The sequence below is a fragment of the Lontra canadensis genome, unplaced genomic scaffold (genome assembly GCF_010015895.1).
Source record: "Lontra canadensis isolate GAN:19392208 unplaced genomic scaffold, GSC_riverotter_1.0 scaffold89, whole genome shotgun sequence".
Taxonomy (NCBI): Eukaryota; Metazoa; Chordata; class Mammalia; order Carnivora; family Mustelidae; genus Lontra; species Lontra canadensis.
In genome coordinates, this window is record NW_022631083.1 from 2,580,386 (window position 1) to 2,603,395 (window position 23,010).

At 51.4% G+C, this 23,010-nt stretch overlaps 1 protein-coding gene across 2 annotated transcripts in view; it reads left to right on the plus strand.

The window, feature by feature from the left end:
- Positions 1-23,010, plus strand: part of APBA2 (amyloid beta precursor protein binding family A member 2) — a 235,766-nt gene that overhangs the window by 48,779 nt on the left and 163,977 nt on the right. The gene's annotated exons all lie outside the window — the stretch shown is intronic.

Sequence of the window (23,010 nt, forward strand, 5' to 3'; positions counted from 1 at the left end):
ACTGACAGAGGATGGTGATGTCTCCAATTATAATAGTGGATTTGTCTCTCTTTTCAGTTCTGTCAGTTTTTGCCTCATATATTTTAATACTCTGTTGTTAGGTGCATAGCAGTTTACGATGGTAATATCTCCTTTTTAAAATTCAAATTCAAGTTAGTTAACATATAATGCAGTATTGGTTTTAGGAGTAGAATTTAGCGATTCGTCACTTACATAGAACACCTAGTGCCCATCACAACAAGTACCCTCCTTCATGCCCATCTCCCATTTAACCCATCCCCCCCACCCACATTCCCTCCGTCAACCCTCAGTTTGTTCTCTGTACTTAGAGGAGTCTCTTATGGTTTGCCTCCCTCTCTGTTTTTATATTATTTTATTTTAGGATTATAATATATCCCTGAAGAATTGAATAGAATTATATATCATTATGTAATTGCCCCCATCTCTATCCATGATGATTTTCCTTGTTCTAAAGTCTGCTGTGTCTGAAATTAATATTGGCACTCCCAATTTTTTTTAATTGGCATTAGCATGGTGTATCTTTCTCCATTTCTTGACTTTTAACCTAGCAGAATCTTTATATTTAAAATGGGTTTCTTGTAGACAGCATATAGTTGGGTCTGAGGTTTTTATCAGCTCTGATGTGGTTTCATGAGGAGAAGTCTGCTGTTCCTCTATAGATAAAGTATTTTCCCACTTTCTTCTGGCTTCTTTCATGATTTCCTCTTTCTCTCTCTCTCTTTTTGCAGTTTGCATAGATTTTTTTTTTGTTTTGTTTTGGTTTTGGTTCTTTTTCTTTTCCTTTTTTAAGTATTTCTTCTGTTTGGTGTTTTCTGAGCCTCCTGGATATGTAGCTTGCTGTTAGTAATTTAGGAAAAATTTTGAGAAAATATTTTGCAAATTTTTTCCTTCTCCGTTATTTCTTTTGACTCCACTTGATATTCTAGGTACATATACGTTATATCTCTTGATAGTGTCCCACAGTTCTTGGATGCTACTCCTAACCCCCATTCCTTTTTTCTCTTTGCACTTCATTTGAAAAAGTTTCTAATGATCTATCTTCAAGCTCACTGATTTGTTCCTCAGCCATCTTGAATCTGCTGATGAGTATTCTTCATTTTCAAGGGCATTCTTCATTTCTGTTACAGGTTTTTTCTTTTTTTTTTTCCTTAAAGATTTTATTTATTTATTTGACAGAGAGAGAGAGATCACAAGTAGGCAGATAGAGAGGGGGAAGCAGGCTCCCCGCTGAGCAGAGAGCCCGATGCGGGGCTCCATCCCAGGACCCCGGGATCATGACCTGAGCTGAAGGCAGAGGCTTTAACCCACTGAGTCATCCAGGTGCCCCCCCCTCCCCTTTTTTAAGAGTTTATTTATTTATTCCAGAGAAAACAAGGGGAGGAGCAGAGGGAGACAGCTAAGTAGACTCCCAGTGGAGCGTGTAGCCTGATGCAAGGCTCCATCTCAGGAATCTGAGATCATGCCCTGAGCTAAAACCAAGAGTCAGATGCTCAGCTGACAGAGCCACCCACGTGCTTCTACAGGTTCTCTTTAAAAAAAAAAAAAAAAATTCTAGCGTCCGGGCGCCTGGGTGGCTCAGTCAGTTAAGTGTCTGGCTCTTGATTTTTAGCTCAGGGCATGATCTCGGTGTCGTGAGATCAAGCCCCGAAGTGGGCTCTGCACTGGGCATGGAGCCTGCTTAAGATTCTCGCTTTCCCTCTCCCTTTTCTTCCTTTCTCTCTCTCCCCTTCTCTAAAATAAATAAATAAATAAAACCTAGCATCTCTTGATTCTTAGACTTTCCATCCTTCTGTTTACATTACTGGCCTATTCTTCCCTGTTGTCTGTTTTTCCCACTGGAACCCTTAACATATTAATCACTGTTATTTTAATTTCCCAGTGTGATAACTTCAGAACCTGTGTCATATCTGAATTTGGTCATAATGCTTGCTTTATCGGTTTTAAATGTGGGTTTGAAAAAATAGATCTAGTTATATTTATATTCATATTTATTGATTGATTGATTTGGTTTTCATCATGCGTTATAATTTGTTGAAAGCCAGACATTTTCTGTTGGAAAACATGAACTGAGGTCCTAAGCCTTTCGTGTGAGGGTTATGTAAATCTCATTAGGGGCCTGGGTGTCATGTCTCCTGCAACTGTAGGTGCTGGAAGTATCAGAATCCTCCTTGGTTTTGTCTCCTCCCCCTTGACTTTGGCCTTCCCTTGGCCCTGCTGGGCAGGGACTCCACAGCTCCTTGAGCCGTCACCCACTGGTGTCCTACTGGAGTCCTACTGGAGCCTTGTGGTGTGGTGGAGAGGTGTGGGGCAGCGGAAGCATTCTGTAATCCCAGGATAAACTCTCCATCTTTAGGTGGGCCTCTGCGCCTTCAGGTCTGGGAGTTTCTTCTCACTTTGCTCTTCCAGCCCCCTCAGGTGAGACAGGGAGGTCAGGGGGCTGCCGTGAGTGGACCACCTTTCCACAGTGGCTCTGACACAAGGTTCTGGCTGAGTCTATCCCCCTGGACAGCAGACCTTTGTCACGGAGAATGTTCTGGGTGTGTTTCATCATGGTTACTTCCTCCTCACTCTGCCAGAGCCAAGAGATGTTTCTTGGTCTTTCAGAATTCAGGGGGCAGGCTGCAAGCTCCGTTCACTGAGGGGTCCAAGAAAAGTCATTGGTGTTCAGTTCGTCCAGCTCTTTCTTATTGTAAAGATGCAGTGACCACTTCGAAGCTCTTTACATATTGGAGCTGAAACCCAGCCCTTCCCCAGCTTCCGTTTTTCTCATGACTCTTGTCACCACCTGGAATTACATACTTTATGTGATAGTTCACTCATTTTTTTGCCTGTCTTCCTCATGAGAACATAAAACCTGGAAGATCAGAACTTCGTCGGTCTGTTTCCTCTCATCCCCAAACCTAGAAGAGTGGCTCTTTCCAAGAGCTCTCATGGTGGCGCTGGGAGCTAGGCTACCTGGGCAGCCAGGGAGCACAGAAGCAGGTGGCTTTTCTCCCGTCACTTCTAAATGGCCAGCTGTTTTGCCCTCTTGCTCTGGATGAATCTCACACCCCACCTTTTCCCCCCACATTCCCAGTACTTTGTTTTTGGGATTGCCATTGTGGGCAAAACTGCCCCCGTGCTCCACATCTCGTGGACGATCTGGCCATCAGCATCGGTTCTCACGAACCGATTTTTAAACCATCGCCATCTGTTCTGCTCTTTATGCCGAATGTAAGAAACATTGTTTTCCTGATTCCATCAGGGAAGGGGGAGAATACGGATTCCTAAAGACCGGGCTCTTGTAGAGTGCCAGTGTGGCCCTGCCACTCACTCACTCCAGATAAGGTTGCTCCTGCTCCCCGTTAAGACATTCACAGTAAAGTTAATTTACTGAAAGGATAGTATCGGCCACTGACTTCTGGATAAAAGGAAGTTAGGAGAAGGACGGATGTAACCAAGTTGGTGCTGACAAGAACAAAATTCCAGCGGAGTATGTTAGAACAATCTGACTGTCTTCATGAACTGATTCTTGAATCGGGCAGCATGCGTCCTGTCGAGCAAGGAGAGGGGAGCTCTGAGGAGCTGTACAAAATTCAGGGTTTTTATAGTAAGGAGGGTGGGGCACGGAGAGAAGGGATTTTCTCTGGCCTGTCACCTTCCCTTAAGGGGAAGAGTAGGGGGCCTTATCATGCAGGTGAGCTTATTTTCTTTGTGGGTGGAGAGGACCCTGTGACAGATGACTTCACAGATGCCAATCAGAACATCCTTCACGGGGATGACTGGGTGGCTCAGTCATTAAGCAGCTGCCTTCTGCTCAGGTCATGATCCCAGGGTCCTGGGATTGAGGCGTATATGGGGCTCATTGCTCGGTGGGGAGTCTGGTTCTCCCTCTGTCTGCCTCTCCCCCTGCTTGTGCATGCTTTCTCTCTCTCTGACAAATAAATAAATAAATAAAATTAAAAAAAAAAAAAAGGAACATTCCTCACAGATCGGGAAGACTCCCATCTTGCAGATGTTGAAAATCTGCCATTAGGTTAGATATTAAACCCCTGTTTGTTGACTTAGCCTAAGTGATCCCATTTTGGGCCTGCGGTTTTCTTTTTACACAATGCAGAGGCCATGTCCTTCCATCTCTGTGGGGCCTCAGTCCCCTGGGATACAGGGTGGAAATGACTGGCAGTGATACATTGTGGCCTCTGCTACTGTTGTAGCCTTCCAGAAGAAGGCTACACTTGTGAGGTTGGCCCAGGCCAAGTGCCGAGCCGGTAGGGCCAACCGCCACGCTGTGGCACTGGGTGGGCCACGTCTGTGCCCATGGTAGACGTGGGAAAGGGACAGGGGCAACATTTTCAGTGGTTCTCCATGGGGTTTGAACCAAACCCTTCCAAAGTACGGATGTGTCCCGCCCATGTGGAGTTTTCCGCTGGAGGACACCGGGGGAATTTCATTGGAGAAGGGTATGTTCAGGTCTCCTACCCAATGTGCGATAATGCTGGTGTCCGCCTGGGACATCAGATCCGGATGCCTCTATGCCCACCACGTTGTCGCCTGCTTGGGTAAGAAACGAATGAGACGTTGCTTTATATTTACCCCACTGTCTCTCCAAACCCGCCACTGAACATGCAGGGAACATTCAGGGAAGTCCTAGAGCTTTCTGTTGTTCTAAGGCAATAAAATGTTCCTCTGGTCACTTTCAGCCCCAGGAATCTCATTTCAGTCATCAAATGAGAAATCATAGAATCTCTGGAGTTTCGTCCACATGGCTGCAGGAGCCTGACCTGTCTTGGAAGTCGGCAGTGGAAGGAGGGCCGTGTTTGTGTGTGTGTGTGTGTGTGTGTGTGTGTGCATGCGCATGCGTGTGCTCTGCTCTCTTCTCTTGCTCTGTCCCTGCTAGCCAGGGTTGGGCCCCGAAGGGTGCAGTATCTGGGCAGTCTGACCTAAGAGAGGCTGTTGGGCACGCTCGGGGCCCAGCAGATGTTGAACTCTGAGCTGTCCTCTTGAGGGGCACTTGTGTGGCTTTCCCGAGATGCTGCTGCTGGGAACTCATAACTCATGCCCATGAAGCCTCGTTGGGCTGGTGCCTGGGACTGCTCCACCTGCTCCTGGCATTTGTGCCCCCATCCCTCACTACCCCTGGCTCCTTGGGCAGTGCCCTGGGCTGGCCGTGCCCCACACCCACGGGCAGCTGGCTCCTCTTCCCGAAGCAGCTTCTCTTCCTGCCCTGGGGGAACAACTCTGGCCATGGCCTCCTGCCTATGGATTTTCATAAGACTTATGTGCCAGCCCCCCAGATGCTGGGGACACAGAGAAGTCCTTCCGAGGGTCTAGAAGCCCTCCAGAGGTAAACAGAGCCGCCTGCCCCTCCTGACGATGTGAAGCCCTCCAATAAAAGCTCTCTGCCGCCACCCCAACTTTCTCTGGATCTCCTGTGGGCCAGAGCATTGGGAAAACTGGCTTGGGGATGTGGTCAGGGGGCATCTGTCAATGGTGGTTGTGGCCATGCTTGTCATCTCTGCCGGTGCTCCCACAGCTGGTGGCCTCCCAGGACAGAGAGCCCCAAGTCTGTCATCTGGAACTCCTGGACTTTTGGGGGGCTGCAAATGGGAGGTTATGGTGAGGACAGAGAGTTAAAGAGCACCGTGAGTCAGAGGGCATCTCCTGCCTCCACTCAATAAAGCAGGATGGACGAGGAGTAGTCTTGTGCCCTTGTCCCCTGCCCACCGAGACCTGGTGCGGCAGCCTTAGGTTCAAGCCATTGCCACACTTTGAGCAGGGCACTGCTGCTCCTTTAGTAGGTGGCTGGAAAAACACTCTGATTTTGCAAAGCTGAAAGAAGGACTATTGCTAGAATTTGTGGAGGGGCTCCACCTGTTTTCAGGAGCGGCTTGACTCTATGAGGGTTCCAGAGGGGCTGTTTCCAGGAGTTGGGTGGCGTCTAAGGGTTAATTGCGATGTTGTTGTCTGCATTTGGCTTGGAGATGGGAAAGCTTTATGTTTATTCAAATAGCAGTTAATTTAAAATTACAATTTTAGTCTTAATTGTATGTATTTGGGGATCCCATTTAAGTCTCTGGAAATAATTGCAGAGTAATATTTTGGGAAGTTATATTAAAATGCACAGATGTTCGAGGAAAGAGAGGTCCCGGTGGGTGAGCCTCAGCCCTGACAGTGACGGTGCCCAGGACAGCTTCCGCAGCAGGGGAAGAGATGACTCCCACCCGAGTCCTCGGTCTGCCTCTGGGCAAGGCTGTGGGTAAAGCCCCTTCAGACACAGCATCAGCCAAATCCAGCCCTCCTTCTCCAGTTCGGTGCTGTCAGATTGCACGAAGCAAAGGCTGTAGGGTCAGTGTCTCTGCTTCTGGGGAGGCATCTGGGGGAAGGAAGGGGAGCAACCAAGGCGGGGAGAACAGGAAGGGTAAAAGATGTGGGGCAGATGCTTAAAACCCTGAGGGGGGTGTGTGAGGCCAGGCTTTAGACGTGGTGCAGGCAGAGGGGGCTTCGGGTTCACCAGGACCTTCTCTAAGCCCTGGGGACCCCTCCCCAACCCCCCTGGTGAGCGTGGTGGTGGGTCTGCAGAGTGCGGAGTTGCCTGGGCCCAGGAGTCACATGCATGGGGAGCCGCTGACCCATGCTAGAGGGGTTGACAATCTGAGGACAGCCCTCCTCAGAGGACATCCCAGAGGAGCTCCGAGGGTCTCTCCTCTGCTCCTGCACAGGATGTGGGTGCTGGCTGGCCATGGGGCAGTCATGAGGGTGAGCTGCTCCTGCGACCGGTGCTCTGGGGGCTTGCCAACCTAGGGGGAGTGTCCCGGGGGGGGCCTCCCCTTTGTCCTTGTTGACTTTCAGGTGTCAGTCCTGGGGTGGTCCCTGAAGTCGCCCTTCACTCCGTGCCATCCTACAGAGCAGCTGAGCAGGGGAACGCTTTCCAGTTAGGACCTACTGGGTCCTGCCGGTGTCTCTGTGCCCCTGGAGGCCTCTGCTGTGAGACCTCTGGGCTTGACTCCCAGTGACAATGACAGATGCTGGTTAGCAGCCCTTCCTGGCACAGGATTTACTCCGCACAGGAAGGAACCATATCCCCCAAGATCCCATCAACATCAACTGGACGGGTTTCTGTGGCTCCTCAGGAGCTTCTGGACCCCAGGCCAGGCTGGGCTGGGCCATAGTGTGTGGCATCTCATGAACCTTGCCAAAGGCCATGGGGATGGGCAGTGACCGCAGAGGGACCGGAGGCTGCACTTCCTATAGGGATGGGTGTGGGGAGACCCTCCTCCTTGCCTCTGGCAGTTGTGAGAGCAGGAAGCACCTTCCACAGAGGAGCGCAGGCCCGTGAGGGGACACTGGTGGGTGGATGGTGCAGTCATGCAGAAAACGTGCCCACATGCCGAGCTGGGGGTCTTCGGGGCGGGGTGTGTCCTTGGCACTTGACCTGCCACTGGGACCACAAAGGGGCACTGGCATTTCCCCACATGCTTGTTATCCCTCAGGGCAGGAAATGAAATGCCTCAGCTTCTCACAGGCCCCTTTGGCAGGATGAAGGGCTCTCTGGTGGCAGAGATGGAGGGCCCTCTGAAGGGGGGGTTGGTCCTGGCTTGCCAGCAGAAGGGACCACAGCCTCAGTGGCCAGGCTCCCGATTTCAGTACTGGGCGGGTGAAAGCCAGGTCTCTCCCAGCCTGCAAAGAGAATGAAAATGAAGGCCCTTCCCACAATGGTTCTGCCTCCTGAAAGAGAAAGATTAACAGTCGCTAAAGTGAGTACCAGCCCTGAACCCAACTTCAGCTGTTAGGATCTTACTATTGGAAGCCACGTCTGCGAGCCTGCAGCTTACTGGTCTGAAGTCACGGCTGTGTGGTCAGCCCCTGCAGCCAGCTGTGTCCTCCAGGGCATCCTCTCCCCTGTGCGTGGGCCAGTTCAGTTCGGCTCTGTGTGGAACGGGGAGTAGGAACAGACACAGCTCTGGCCCTCAAGGAGCCCACAGTCTGGAATATGATGCTGGAGCCCAAGGAGGGGTGGCCCATGGTAGGCTGGAGCAAAGGGCACTGGGGAAGTTTCCAGGAAGATGTGATGATTCTCTGAGGCTGGTAGGAGAAGATGGGTCCAGGAGAAGGAGAGATGGGGTGGCTTCAAGACAGAGAAATCTGCCCATGTGCTGGACAAGACAGGGAGTGCACAGCTGTTGATGGCTGGCCCATAAAATGGAGGGAAGACAGTTCTGGATCGAAGAGACTGGGGCAGAGGTGAGGGGAACAGGCAGTTGGCCAGACCCCTGCAGCCTTGGAAACAGTTAAGGAGCTCTGATGGTGCCCCAGGGCAGTGGGGCCATTGTGGGGGAGGGGGTGGAGACCAGACCGAGCTTGCCCTTTGCGACTCTGAATGTGGGAATAGATGTGGCGGTGGCAGTTGCCTCTAGGAGCTGTGTACACCTTTCCACAGTGGGGGGACAGGAATCAGTGATTGGCTCTGATTGTGCAAAATGGGACTGCCTGCTGTGTGGATCTTATTCAGGAGGGCTAACAGCTAAATGCTAGTCTTTGTGAGATAACAAAGAGGGAAAAAACGTCATCGTCATTGGAGGCAAAGTGAAGGCTGACCGTGACCTGTGAAGTCCCCAGGGCCCAGGTGGGTGTGGTTTCTCAGGCGCCTGTGAGGGCTTGGCCTTGGCTGTGGGCTTCTGGTGGCTCAGGGCTGTCACTTGTCCACCTCAGTGCTTTATCCTCAGAGCCATCTCCATTGCCATAGATGTTCGTAGTTCTAGAAGGACTACCGGTCCTACGCCTCGTGTCTTGGCCACTCAGGGCTGTTGGCTCAGAGCTTTACTGTCAGAGAGTGAGGCCAGAAAAAGGAAAAACTATGTTTACGCAAAGTGCACTGACCTGCCAGACCTACCCCGTGAAATAGTAGCTTTATCCTGTAACGTCGGTTAGGACTAAGTTTGGCTGCATAAAACCGAAAAGGCAATGTAATAGTATCTTCAACAAGAAAGAAGTTAATGTTTCTCTCACTTAAAAGAAGCCCAGAGGTGTGCAGCTTCATGGGTGGGGACATGATGGACTCCTGTGTCTTTTTGCTCTACTATCTTCACACATGGATTTTGCTGCAAAGCATCTCATGGTCCAAGGTGGTTGCAGGAGCTCCAGCCATCAGGTTTGTGTTCCAAGCAGCAGAAGGAGGAAGATTGAGCAGAAGGGGCCCCTTCCAAGCTGAGTAAACTGCTTTTTAAGGATCTTTCCTAGGAGTCCCTGTTGCATTTCTTTATCTTTTTGGCTAGTCACCAGTTAACGTGGCCCCAACTAGCTAAATGGAAGGCTGTGCAGTTCCGCTTAAAATCCAAGTTTTGTTGCCAAAGAAGAGAGTGGAGGTGGTTGCTGGGGAGGCCGTTCCCCCAGTCCCAGTCCCTTCCAGAAGCCTCTGCCCTATGGCATTGTTCTGCTCCAAAGCCAGACAGCCTGTTTGCTCGCCTTCTCTCTGCCTTGCCTTTCTCTGGCTCCTCTTTCTCAAGTGCTAGCTGGTGTCCACCAGGTGCTAGGCATTGGTGGCCAGAGAGGAATATGTCAGAGAGGAATCATGGGCCTTGTGGGCTCAGCTTTCGCCTGCCTTGCTGCCCGGCTGCTGCTGCGGTAGTGTTCTGCAGGTGGCAGGGGAGGCGGGCTTCTGAATGGGATGGGAGCTGAAGATCTGGGCAGAATTCCGTCTGTACAGCTTACCTCAGCTGTGTGCTCATAAAGTGAGGGCAGGACTTTGGTCCTCCTGGGGCATGGTGAGCACAGAACGGACAGCAGTGCGCTGCGTCCCACACAGGTCGTGGTGCACTTGATAGAGCCATTGTTGTTCTTAGAAAAGACAAAAGCAGGGATTTTCCATTTGTCCCCCAGAGGCTGAACTAGAAGTGGGAGAGGTAGTTCTCCTATACCATTTTTCTTTGAATTTTTATTTGGTTGATAATTCCCTAAATCACAGGTCTCCTTAAAACAGAGCGAGAGCCCTGCACAGTGGCGTGAACCCTCAGGACCCCCTTCCATTGTCTCATGGCCCTGCTGTCCTCTGAGCCCTGCCTTCCTTCACCTGCCTGCTGCATGCAGCATGAGGAGGGTGTACAGCTCTGCCCGTTCCTTTGGTAATGCGCAGTCAGGGTGGGAATGGGGCCTTAGAACCTGCAGCGTAGGGTCCGAGTAAGTGGCTTTTAAATCATCGCTGGGGGATTCTAGGGCCAGCAGAGCTGAGGGCCGTAGTGTCAGCCCCTCTGGGCACAGGCAGAGGTCGTCTGGGGGTTAGAGCCAGAGGGGTCAGCAGTGGGGGTGGTGGACAGTGGGGGCCGACGTTCAAGCTTGCTGTGCAGATCACAGTCGGGTGGAGTGCTGGCTGGAGGACCAGAGTCGGCGGGGCCTTCTCCTTAGCCTCTGAAGTCTGTCTGGCTCAGGAGAGATGTAAAGTCTGCCCCAGGGGCAGCCCACACAGCGACACTCAGACGGTCTCCTCGAGCGCGCTTGCTCCTGGTGAGGGTCCCCTACTTACCCGAGAGAAGAGGAGTCTTGTTCATTTCTGTTTTGCTTAGCGTTAGGCTGTGTTAGTTCACATGGTGTGTTCACCATTCGTCATTGCCGCAGAGCCTGTCTCCGTTAACCGGGATACAGGACTCGGCAGAACTGCTGTTCCCGAGCCTGAATGTGAAACAGAATGTGCGTTCTGAGGAGTTTCTGACGTCCTGATTTTGCTTGTTGCCTGCTGATTTGATTCCTGGTAGAGGAATGAAGGTTTGTGGCCTACCAGAAATTTCTTCCTCCGGAGATGTGTTTCAATCTGGTTGAAAATAGATACAGAATTTGGTTTTGCAGGGATCCTGGCGTCTCCAGTAGCTGCAGGGCTGGGTCTGTTGGAGGTGTGGGGAGCCTCCCGGGGTGTGCGACGTTTGATCATTTTGCATTTGCTCCTCCAGCTTTGCTCTCTGGCTCTCTTTCTGCCAGGCCTCGGATACATTTTATTTTTTGAGGAGGAAGTTTTGAGTAGAAGCTGTAGGGCTCACGGTCTCCTGCCTGCTGCCATGTGACCTTGAAAACCAGCTCTACTGGGACTTGTGGGCTCCCTGCCCACCCCAGGACATAACCCCATAGGCAGGAAAGCATCCTCGCAGAGCATGTGTGGACAGGGTGAGTGGCCAGCTCCATGCAGGAGGCCAGCTTATACCTTGGGAGTCATCGACAGCTCCAGTGGAGAGATCATGACGCCCATGCATTAGGCACTGGCTGGGTGCCTGGTTTCTCTGTGTTCCTCTCCATGGCTCAGATCCCCCACAGAGGACAGAGGGGGCTCAGACAGTGGGCTGGAAATGGCCCCTGGGTGGGGCCCCTGGGCTCTCTTACTGGGCCGTGCCACCCAGGGATGGACAGTTAGACCCTAAAGAAACTGAAAAGGAAGCAGAGGGTCCTGGACAGGGTGCAAGTTGGGAGATCTGGTGAAGATGGGTGAGAGCAGATGTGGGGGGAAACAGGGGTCCCGAGAGAGCAGACAGGGAACACTGAGGCCAGAAGCAGAGATGGGGCTTGACTCATCCTTTCGGTGACTGTGGTGCCCCCTGGGAACCCTGTGCCTCCTTGAGCCTCAGTGTCCCCTCCTTCCAATCTGTGAGATGAGCACAGTGGACATCTGCTTATGCAGGGAGAGAAAGCAGTCGACAAACAGCACAGCACTGTTCAGATCTTCCTGGCTCTACCTTCACAGGCATGTACCCCTGTTCCTGTATAAGACCCAGGCCTGCCTTGTCCTGGGGGGACAGTGTCCTGTCATCAGGGGCAGCAGAGGCTTTGCCACAGCGAGGGGTTCTGGGGGTGGCCTGGGACGCTGGGCACTTCCTGTCTCCTTCCCCGTCCGTGTGGGCTTGGGGGTGTCCAAGGATGTGTGGTCACGTTAGGTGCTTTTCTCCCCGGGAGAGCAACCCCTCCTGGCGATTTTGCCCTGGCTGAATTCACGCATTACTGCATGTGTTCGGAGTGTGGCCATGGTCACAGCTGGCAGGGTCAGATGGAGGGTGGCTGCTCTGGGAGGACAGGGCCCAGAGGTCGGAGGCAGGGGGGCTCACTCTCCGACCCAGCTTCTTCCTGGCGGTGTGAAATATCCCGTCACTGAATCGCTTTTGCCTCTTCCTACAGCACACACAGCCGACTACTGTCATTTCTCGTACTTTCCATCTCAGATCTTTTATTGGGAACTTACCCAAACCTGTATTTCTTGTCTTTGGTTTTGTGCTTTATAAAAGGTGTTGGATGTTACTGTTGTTTTCTGTTATTTTTATTCTGTTGTTTTTCTTGTAAGGAGCTGTATTAGGTGTCCTCTGAGAGCTGGACGCCAAGGCAGGATTAAATATGTGTGGATTTTATTGGGGGAAGTGCCTTTGGGAGCCTGGGTGGGCAGGGGGAGTCATCAGACAAGAAAGAGAGGTGGGTGGGTGGAAGCTTCCAGGCATCCGTCCAAGGAGGGCAGAACTACCTGGATTCATTTTGCATGGACAGTGCTGCTGTGGGAGTCCTGTGCCTCCCGGGGCGGGGTCTGCATGAGTGGCCTCACTGTGCTCAGCCTCTCAGAGGAGGAGGGGGGGCCCGTGCAGACACTGCTATGGCGTCTCAAGGTTACAGAGCCAGTCCCTGAAATGCTGCAGATTTTGACGGATAGCCATTTTGCTTCGCAGTTTGCTTTGTCTTCTTGTGGGAGGCAGTGTGGTTCAGTGGTTAGGAGCAGGGCTCTGGAGCCACGTGGCCAGGGTTCAGATCCTGACAGTGTGCCCCCTAATGGCGGTATCCCCCCTACCGGGGCAAGTTATATGACTATGCTGTGCCTCAGTTTCTTCATTTGTAGAATGGACGTGGACCTGGGACAGGGAGGATGCCTGATTGCACAGCGCTACAGTAAAGGTGGTTCCGGGGCAGGGCCCTGCCAGCTGGCATCCCGGGGGGCTCAGGAATCATTCCTCAGATGCCTTGGTTGTAACGCCTTTTGGCCATCCTTATGCGGATTCATGGGAGGAGCATGAATAAACTGGTATTTCCTGGGGTGGTGGCCAGTCCTGGAGCCAGTCCAGAATTTCCCTGCTGTCTTTGTCTCTCCTCCTCCTGTCCCCAGTCAGACCCCTGACGCATGTGGCTCCTCCTCTAGTAAGTGACTTGAGAGGTGACCTCACCCCCAAGACCGGCATGATCTTCTGGTGAAGAGACCCGATGTGCAGACCAGAAGGACAGGTCCACATGTGCAGCAGCTCCCTCTTCCCACCAGGCTTTCCCTCCGAGGAGAGGGCAAACGCCAGGCTCGGGTCCCCCTCGGCCCAGCGTCCATCGCCCAGCGTCCATCATCCGTGGAGCCGTCGTGGGGCAGCCCGAGGGCGACCACGCTGCCAACTGGGGCTTCTGTCGGAGCATCTCTGTGATGTTTTCCACCGTCTAATTGGTAAATGCTGTGATTCACCCAAAATTACAGAGCCGAGCTAATATGGAATCAAGACTTTCTAGATTTCCTTTTCCCTCATGCAGTCCCTTGAGTCTGGGGAAAGTTCATCTCAGAACGAGAGGGTCCTCTAAGCAAGGCGTCAGGCGTGTTTGAGGCCTGGCCTGTTTCTGCCTGGTCGGGTAGGTGAGCCCTCGGGGCTTACACTGAAGGCCTGTTTCCTGTCAGGTTCCGGGCCTGGCAGCCCCTCCTGCTCCCAGGTGGAGGTGGTCCTAGAGCCACGTGGTGGGAGTGGGGGCCGAGCCTTCTGGAGCTTACTTGCCACGGTCTGGTCCAGTGACCTCAGGGGGCTGGACAGGTGGGGGGCTGCACAAACTATTTGATGAGCAGCAGCTGTCCGTGGCACCCCCGTTCGTGCAGAGCCCCATCAGACTCCGAGAGAGCATTAGTCTTGCAGATGCTCACAAGGAGACCTTCTTGGCGTAGGTGGTCTCGTCTGATGGGTGAGGGGATGGAGGCTCAGCGTGGGGCTCTCAGTGCCGTCTTGGGAGGTGAGCGCTCAGAGCTGCAAACACCCGAAGAGTGTCTGTGGGACAGAGGTAAGCTTGTCGCTCAGCACTCCTGTGAGGCTGCCGCTGACCTGAGTCTGAGCCGGGGGCTCCTTCTTTGCAGGGCGCCTCCTTCACCCCCCACTGTCGTGGTTAGGGACGCCCTGAGCTCCACTCACCCCTCACTTCCCATTCTAGACCCAAATGCCCATGGGCTCTTTAGGGATCCCAGACAGCCCCCTTCTAAGCTGGCCTCAGAAGGCTGCCTGGAGAGGTACGGGGGTGGCCCCTGAGGGTACGCAGCTGGGAGTACCCCTCTGCTCCCTCCGTCTGCAGCCAGGGGTCCCCCACCCCACCATCTCTACTGCTTCTCCAGGACGTCCAGACCAGCCTTCTACCCTAACCCTTCCATGCTTCCCCCTCCGACCTGCTCTCCACCCTGTAGCCAAGCGATCTTTTCAATAAATAGCTGACCTTTGCCCTCAGCTGACCGCTGCCCTCAGGATCAAGGGCAAACCCTTTGTCAACAGCATGCAAGAGCCTGCCTCCCCTCCTCAACCTACCTCTTGCCACCCTCCTCCATCTAGACCTCAGCCCTGGCAGGAGGTTTTCTCTGGTCCTCCTCGAATTTCCCCGCAGGCCCTCCCCGAGCTGTGCCTTCCACCTGGGATGCCTCCCCACATCCTCCTCACTGGTCTTTCTCTTCCCTATGCGGCGTCTACTCCTTCCTGGGAAGCCTTTCCAGCTTTGAGGATCTGGGGGTATGTTATGAAAATCCCACCTTGCAGAATAAAGAGAGATAGGGACGTTTTCAGTGTGTGTTTATGGACACCAGTGGCTAGAAATCTTAAAGTAATGATCTGTACTCATGGATTTTTGTTGTGTTGCTTTCCCAAGAAGATTGATGGAGGCAGAGAGTGTGCCCAAGAGGGCAGCCTTTTATTTACAGGCCGTCTTAAATAGAGCCGTGAGTGATCAAGGGAAGGATTCTGGCCCTATAGTGTGAGAGAGGTGGGAGAGGTTTTCGCCTAACAAGGCTGTTGGGCTGTTGGGGCCACACTTGGTGTGGTTTGTTGAAGCCTGTAGATAATGAGTTTATCACTGTGATGCAAATGGAGAGATGGCACTTCACAGGGTGCCTGCCTGCGTTTCCTCCTCAAGAGCTTTGCTTGTTTAGGAAAAGCCACTAACGATCTTGGTTTTGTTGCAAATAGGATTCCAGTTGGAAGGGAGTGTGCTGGTCCTTTAAAGATGTCTACACCCTAGTCCTGAACGCCTGTCTGTCTATCACTTTACATGGCAAAAGGGACTTCACAGATGGGATAGATACCGGGAGGGATCCTGGCTTATCCAGGGAGGCCCGATGCTATCACGGGGTCCTTGTTTGAGAGGCTAGAAGAGTCAGAGGAGAGGTGATGGGGTGATGGGACGGTGGTCGCAGAGACTGGGGTGGGCTTCGGAGATGGAAGAAGGGGCCACAAGCCGAGGAGTGCAGACACCTTCTAGAAGCTGGAAAAGGCAAAGGAACAGAGTCTCCCTGTGGCTTCAACCTGGTGAGACCCTTGTGAGACCGCAGATTTGTGTCATTTTAAGTCACTCAATTTGCGATACTCCGTTACAGCAATCCCAGGAAACTAAGAAAGACCCCTGGCTGAGCTTTAAAGAGGCGTCAAGGTTGGCCAGTTGTCCTGTCCCTGTGGTGGACTCTCATTTTGCTGAAGTCCTGACAACCTTGTCCTGCTGTTTTTAAGTGACCAGAGCCTATTTGGGGCACCAGATCTTCCTTGCCCTGCCTGGGAACACTCGTACCTTTTGGGAGGTGAATGTTCTTCCTGCTGCTCTTTCTGGAAGGACCCACACTGGGCCATTCGTGGGAAACGGCTGGTGAAATGAAAGGCAGCTCCCTGCGGGGATGATGAGCAAGGCCAGCACCTGAGCTCTGCTTACCTCTGGGTATCTGAGGTGTGTGTATCAACTGCATGCCAGCCGCGTGTGACTGTCCATCCTCGTGGGCACAGCCAGGTGTGTGTGCAGGTAGGCAAGGAGAACCGAGCTGTTCTCGGTTCTCAGGGGGGCAGTTCCTTCTCTGCTTATTTCGGAGGCAGAGCTATCAGGAGGTGGTCATCACTCTCCTGTCCTGGCCTGCCACCAGCCCCGGGTCTCTTGGGCTGCCTCTTAGCTCGGGGGTGTGGTGGCTGCCCTCAGCCTGGGCTCTGCAGGTTTCTTTGTTTCTTCTGACAAGCTCCACGACTGTGGCTGCGGAGCGAGGGGCCTGGTAGCCTAGGCCCTGGCCATCAAGTTTGGAAAGTCTTGGCTGCACAGCTGCCGTGCGACCAGACCCCCAGCCCCGGGTCATCATCGAATGAGCCTTAAAACCAGAGCTGCTTGAGCCTCAAACGTGTGCCTCCAGAGATTAAGAAGGCTCCGTGGTAAATACTGCTCAGAGCTAATGATGGATTTATTATTCGGTAACTAGGATTATACTCTAGTCTGTTTATGGGTTTTTCCTCTAAATTGCTGATGTTTGAAGTGGAAATGTTCGATGCTGATTAACGTTCAATGCTTCTGTTTCCAGATTTGCTTTCAGGCAACTTATTTATAAATATCGTAGCTTTTCAGGGCTCACATGCAAATTTCAAGGATGATTAGCATGATGAGATGCATGGCCAAACCGGGATGCTGGAGAGCCCCATTCTCTGTATAGGGGCACGAAATCTGGGTCCTTGCACCATCACGAAAGGGGACATTTGCATATGTGGATTCATTTGATTTTTCAGAATAGCCCGTGAGGGAGTAGTTTGTACAGAAGAGGAGAGCCCAGGGATCACAGAGTTCAGTTTTTTCGGGGACCCCACTCAAAAGAGGGGATGCTGGCCCTTGTGCCGAGGCTGGTGCTCCTTCCGTCTTTCCAACTTTTCCAGTATTTACATCTCATTTCTTTGCCATCCTAGCTACTTCTCCTTCCTCCCGTCTCCCCGAGATCCCTGTTCCCTTTGACCCGTGGGGATTCTGAGTAGTTTTGAAAAAAGCACTAACATTTTTGGACCCTAAGATTGAAGAAAAGCCCCCCCGACTTTTTCTTTTCTAAGGGTTTTGGTGTGATGTTCATGCTTCCTGCCCTATGTACCTTCAGCATTGGGCAGAGGAGAGGAAACTGCCTGTCGGAGAGCAGTGGGTTCCCGGTTTTGTCCTTCCAGGCTCCTAACTGCCAGCAGTCCCACTTGAATCAGTTTACCAGCAGCCGCTTCCGCCGACACCCATGCCCAGGGAGAGTGAACAACCATTTCCCTTTTCTCATTTCTGTCCCGTGTCCCTGTGCTGTGGTCTAACTGCTCCTCTTCTCTTATTAGAGGTAGGGTGTGGTAATGGCGCCTACAGGCTGTAGCCTGTGTTCTTGGATCTTGGAGGGGCTCACGGCACATCTGAGGATGTTCACTTCAAACCGGCAGAGGGTGGAACGATAGGGGAATGACCCAAGTTACAGGAGGGTCCCGAGTCCCCTCTGTGTTGTGCAGTTGCTGGCACGCAGCAGGTGCTTAGTAAATACTGGGGGAGGTGCGGCGGGGTGGGCGTGAGGTTGGCATGGGCAGGGGCGGATAAGGTCCCAGGCTGCGGAGAGCATGTGTCACCTGGGGGTAGCCAGCAAGTCTACTTTTTAATGCTGTCGCCCAAAGTCTCTGCCTGCAAAATGGCACAGATTTGGCTTTTGTCTGTCTTGCGAGTTTGGTTTCTTGTTCAAGTGAGGAGAACAGAGGGAGAAGGTAAGAGAGGGAGTGTAGGTTGAGCGGCATGCAGGCCGGTAAAGCTGCCCTCCTTTGCATGGCTGCGTACAGACCACTGTGTCGGGGAACCCTTCCCAGAGCTGCCACACCCACAAAGTAGCATGGGCCTGGTGGGTGTGTGCCTGTGTGTGCCTGTGCGTATGCCAGGCACAGAGAACGGAAAAAGGAATCCTTGCAAGGAGAAGAGCTTCTAGAAGACAAACATCCAGTGGAGGCAGCCGATCAGAGAGCTGGGGAAGCTTCAGGAATAGAAGCCCCCTGAGTTTCTGCAGAAGTCTTGGGGGCGGGGCTTGCACAGTTTGTGGAAGGGTGTGTGTGGCACCCAGCAGCCGCCTCTCCTGCTGCTTTTTTTTTTTTTTTAAGATTTTATTTGACAGAGAGAGAGAGGGAGCTCACAAGTAGGCAGAGAGGCAGGCAGAGAAGAGAGGGGGAAGCAGGCTCCCCGATGAGCAGAGAGCCCGATGCGGGGCTCGATCCCAGGACCCTGAGATCATGACCTGAGCCAAAGGCAGAGGCTTAACCCACTGAGCCACCCAGGTGCCCCTCTCCTGCTGCTTTTTGATGTTGTTGACAAACTTAGACTTTTAGAACTGTTTTCGTTTTGTAGAAAAGTTGCATAAATAGTTCAGAGTGCACCCAAGTATCCCTTGCCCCACTTCCCTTCTTCTAATTATTATAAAATTATTTATTTGCTTGCCTTTAAGTAGGCTCCATGCCCAACTGGGGCTTGAACTCACAACCCTGAAATCAAGGGTCGCACACTCTACTGACTGAGCCAACGGGGCGCCCCACAGTTTCCCTTCATGTTCACATCTTGCATCAATGTGATACGTTTGGCCCAACTAGGGAACCCACATTGGCCCATTACTACTAACTAAACTCCACACTTCATTCTGATTTCCTTGGTTTTTACCTAGTGTCCTTTTTTTTTTTTTTTTTTTTTAGATTTTTAAATTTATTTACTTTGAGAGTGAGCAAGAGAGAGAGAGGTGGAGTGAGAGGAGGGACAGAGGGAGATGCAGACACCCCGCTGAGCAGAGAGCCTGATGTGGGGCTTGATCCCAGGACCCTGAGATCATGACCTGAGCCCAAGGCAGACACTCAACCAACTAAGCCCCCTGAGTATCCCCCTAATGTCCTCTTTGTATTCCAGGATCCCGTGCAGGAGACCACATCATATTTAGTTACTGTGTTTCCTTAGCCTCCTCTGGTCTATGGCAGATTTTGGATGGTTTTGAGAAGTACAGGTCTGGTGCTCTGTAGAATGTCCCAATTTGGGCTTATCTGATGTTTTCCTCATGGTTAGACTTCATTATGGGTTTTCGGAAAGAAGAGAGCCATTCTCAACAAATCATCTCAGAGGTGCATCTATCAACAAGATTTATCACCATTGACCTTGGTTGACCTTGCTCACCAGGCTGAGGTGGTGTTTTCTCAGTTTCTCTGATGTAAAGTCATCCTGACCCCTTTCCAGAATCCTCTTGGGAAGGAAACCAATACACACAGTCACATTTAGAGAGTGGGGAGTTAGGTTGCCCCTTATGGACAGGAGAGTGTCTACATAAATTATTTGGAATTTTTGTGTCGGAGACTTTCTGTTCTCCCCCACTTATTTATTTAAACATTTCTTTGTATCAATATTGACTCATGGGTATTTAAATTATAGTCCTACACTATTTTCTTGTGCGGATGATTCTAGCTTTGACCAGTGGTGGCTTTTCCAGGTTGTCTCCTGTCTCTGACATGTCCCCATCCTCTCATTTTGAGTGCTTCCTTGCCTGTCTCAACACGAGTCTCCAAGCTCATCTTGGATTTTCCATGTCCCAGCCCTAGAATCCGCAGTTTCTCCAAGGGTCCCTGGGTCCTTTTGTTAGTTCCTTTTATGGGAGAATGCCATTAGAAACCAAGGTCAGAGTTGTGGAGATGGCTTGCTTCTACTGAGGTGTCATTGCTCCAAGCTTCCCTTGTTGGACAGGTGTAGGAAATAGAGTGTGGAGTGTGCGTGCTAACCTGTGTACGCCTACGTGTCTCCCCTTGCTTTTTGAGTGCATGGCCCCACTGATAGCCAAGCCCTGGACCCAGTGTCCCGATCACTTATGAGAGCCATCCCTTCATATCCCAGAGCGGAAAGGAAACGCCTAGACTGGTGGCTGAATGGAGTAGGAACAGGCAAAAGACTTGGAAGGGTGCAAGAATATTCTTGAGGTCTGCAAAAGACACAGAGAATAATAAGAGGAACATCTGTGTACTTTCTACCCAGTGTAAGAAGTAAGGTATGTGCAGTTCAAGCTGCTGTGAAGGCCCTTCCCCATCATCCCCTGGGAAACCTACAAAAACAAAGCCACTGTTTAGTATTTTGGGGCACATTTTTGTATTTTTGTATAATATATATTTCTGTAAATTGTGTAATAATATATTTCCGTGCATACACTTAAATGATATCTCTTATTGCTACATATGTTGTCAGACTCCATAAAGATGATATTTTACTGTGTTTCTGCAACCTGAATTTTCATTAACTGAGAACTTTTATACATATTTATCTTCTCGGCAGTCCTAAGAAACACAAGAGTATCCCTGTGGTTCTGACAGAAATAGAACTTAGGTCAACGATACGATTTTTTTTTTTTTGCCAACTTCAAGCAGCTAATAAAAATGGGCTCAAATTGTTATCTTCAGAGGCCAAAAGTCTGTGCTCTTGATGCCACAGAACTGTTGAAACTCATCAGCAAAGGGAAGATGGAACTGGTCTCCATGGTCAGTTTGTGACTCAGTTCCTCCCTTTGGCCTGGAGGACCGAACATCTCCCTTTACCTGGAATCCCAGCTTCCCTCTGGGTTTTGCAGGCTCCAGAAATTTTGATGAAATAGGGCTCTCATTATGGTTGGCTCAGACCTCACCCCCTCATCACATCCTTCCCTGCCAGCATCTGTGCCCGTATCCTTTGCGCTCCTCCCGAGACTGGAAATAATGTATCCGGCTCAAAGCCACCCCCTCTCCATGTTCGCGCCAGATGCCGCCCCTGGAACTTCTCTCTGCCCCCGGCACCGTTCCCTGCTCTCTGTTGGATCCTTTTCTGTACGTTCACACATGCTGCTTCTCTCTCCCATCTGAGAAAAGAGAAAAAAGTCTCTTGCTCCCACTTTCTCCTCCCGCTACTGTCCTATTTTTCTGCTTTGTTTTGCTGTAGAACTTCTGGAAAGAGTTGTCTCTGCTGGCTTTCTGCAGCTTGTCGTCTCCCATTCTCTGCTAAACCCGGTCAGGTCAGACGTTTGCCCCTTCTGCCGATACTTGTACCAATCCTCCCAAAACTGTGCCCGTCCAGGTCACTAAACATCTCTGAGTCACCACATCCAGCTGTCACTTCTCTCTCCTCTTCTTGCTTGTCCTGTCACAGCATCTGTCCTTTCCCTTCCCCAGGAAATGCTTCATGCCTTACCTTTCTAAGTGCCCTGTGCTTGGGATTCTCCTCACTTCACTCAGTCCCTCACTCCCCACCCCCATCAGGGATGTTGGGGTATTCTTGGGACCCAAACCACGGACCTCTTTCCTGCTTGATCCTTACTCACACCCTTGGTGGTCTCATCCAGTCTTGTCACATTAAATCCATCCATATGCTAAAGAATTCTAAATTTATATCTTAGCTCTGACTTTTCTCCTGAGTGCCAGACTCATAACCCAAGCCCACATGGCGCTTTCCCCCTGGAGGTCTGACGGACATCCCAGCAGAACAGGTGCCATCTGTCCCCCATCATCCCTCCCAATGCTATTTCCCATCTCAGTAAATGACACTCTGTCCTTCCAGAGGCTTGGACCATAGACTCTAAGTCAACCTTGACCCCCATCTTCCTCTCAAGCCCTACATTTCAGCTGTTCTAGAATCCCATCCCCAGGCACCACCTGCACTGCCCCAGTCATGTCCTGGCTGGATTGTTGCACTAGCCTCCAGATTCGTCTTTCTACCCTGACCTCACGGCTTCCTGGCCAGGTCTGTCTCCATGCCACAGCTTTGAAACTGAAATCAGGGTGATTGCTTTAAAACTTATATCATGATCCTCCTCAATCCAGAGCCCTCCAAATGCCCTGTCTCACTCAAGAGTGAAAGCTGGTGGCCTCCCTCAACTGTTTCCTCTCTGACTTATTTATTCAAGCTCCTCCCTGCAAAAATCTAGCTGGCTAACTTTATCACCTTCTTCACGTGCTGGGTCAGACATTTTCTTCTCCGTGAGGCCTCTGCGGACCAGTCCTGGTTGCCCCCTCACCAGGTGTGACTGAGCACCTCCCATATTAACTCTGTAACTTCTTAATTATTGCCTGCACCCCCTCCCGAGTGGACGTCTGGAAGCTCAGAGGTTTGGCGGGCCTCATCTCGCCCTGGGTTCCCAGGCCTGACACATGATGTAAGAGGCAGTCCCTGGCTGGCTGCTTCAATGACAGTCTACACTCAAGAACAAGGGCCTGCTTAATTCAGCCTTACAGACTGGGCACCTCACTCGCCTCCCCCGGTCCTGACCTTGCCTGGAGCCAAGTCAGGCAGCTCCGTGCCCCATTTGCCCCAGCGTCCACAAAACCCCAGAACCAGCCTTTCGTGGCTGTTTGGCCTCTGTCCATTCAGGGAGGGTCCCTCACCCTGGCCACCATGGTGGTATCCATATGGACACTGACTGGTGGGCTTGGTTTCCTCCAAAGAGGACCGGGCCAGAGGCACAACCACTCTAACCTACATGCATGTCACCCACGGGGTGACTCAGTCCCTGGGCCTTCCCAGCAGCACTTCTCTAGGTCTAGGTCATCTGTACATTACAGATCTCAAATAGAAGTAAGTTTCAGGAAACAATTTTTTACACTCATTAGAGGTGATGTATTCCGTATAGTACTCTACTTTGTTTGGAAAATTCCCAACAGTCTGTAAGCCAAGGCTCTTTCCCCCATGCTCTTCATCTTACAGATGACATATCTCAGCCCTGAAGAGCTACGGGTCTAACGAAGGTCATATCCTTTAATTTGCCAAAGAGCCAAGACTAGAACCCCATCCTCAGATTCCCATCCTGTGACTTTTTTTAGGCTCTTATAATTCATTTTAATGATTGTGCCAATGCGGTTTATTTAAATTACTCCAGGAGGAACATCAGCCCTATTAGAGGAACTTTATTGTAGCTGCCCACCTGCTCTATTCAGGGAAATGGCATCTATTGTGGGATTTCTTCTGGGTAATTAACAGAGTCTAAGAACCTGGTTTTATAGTCAT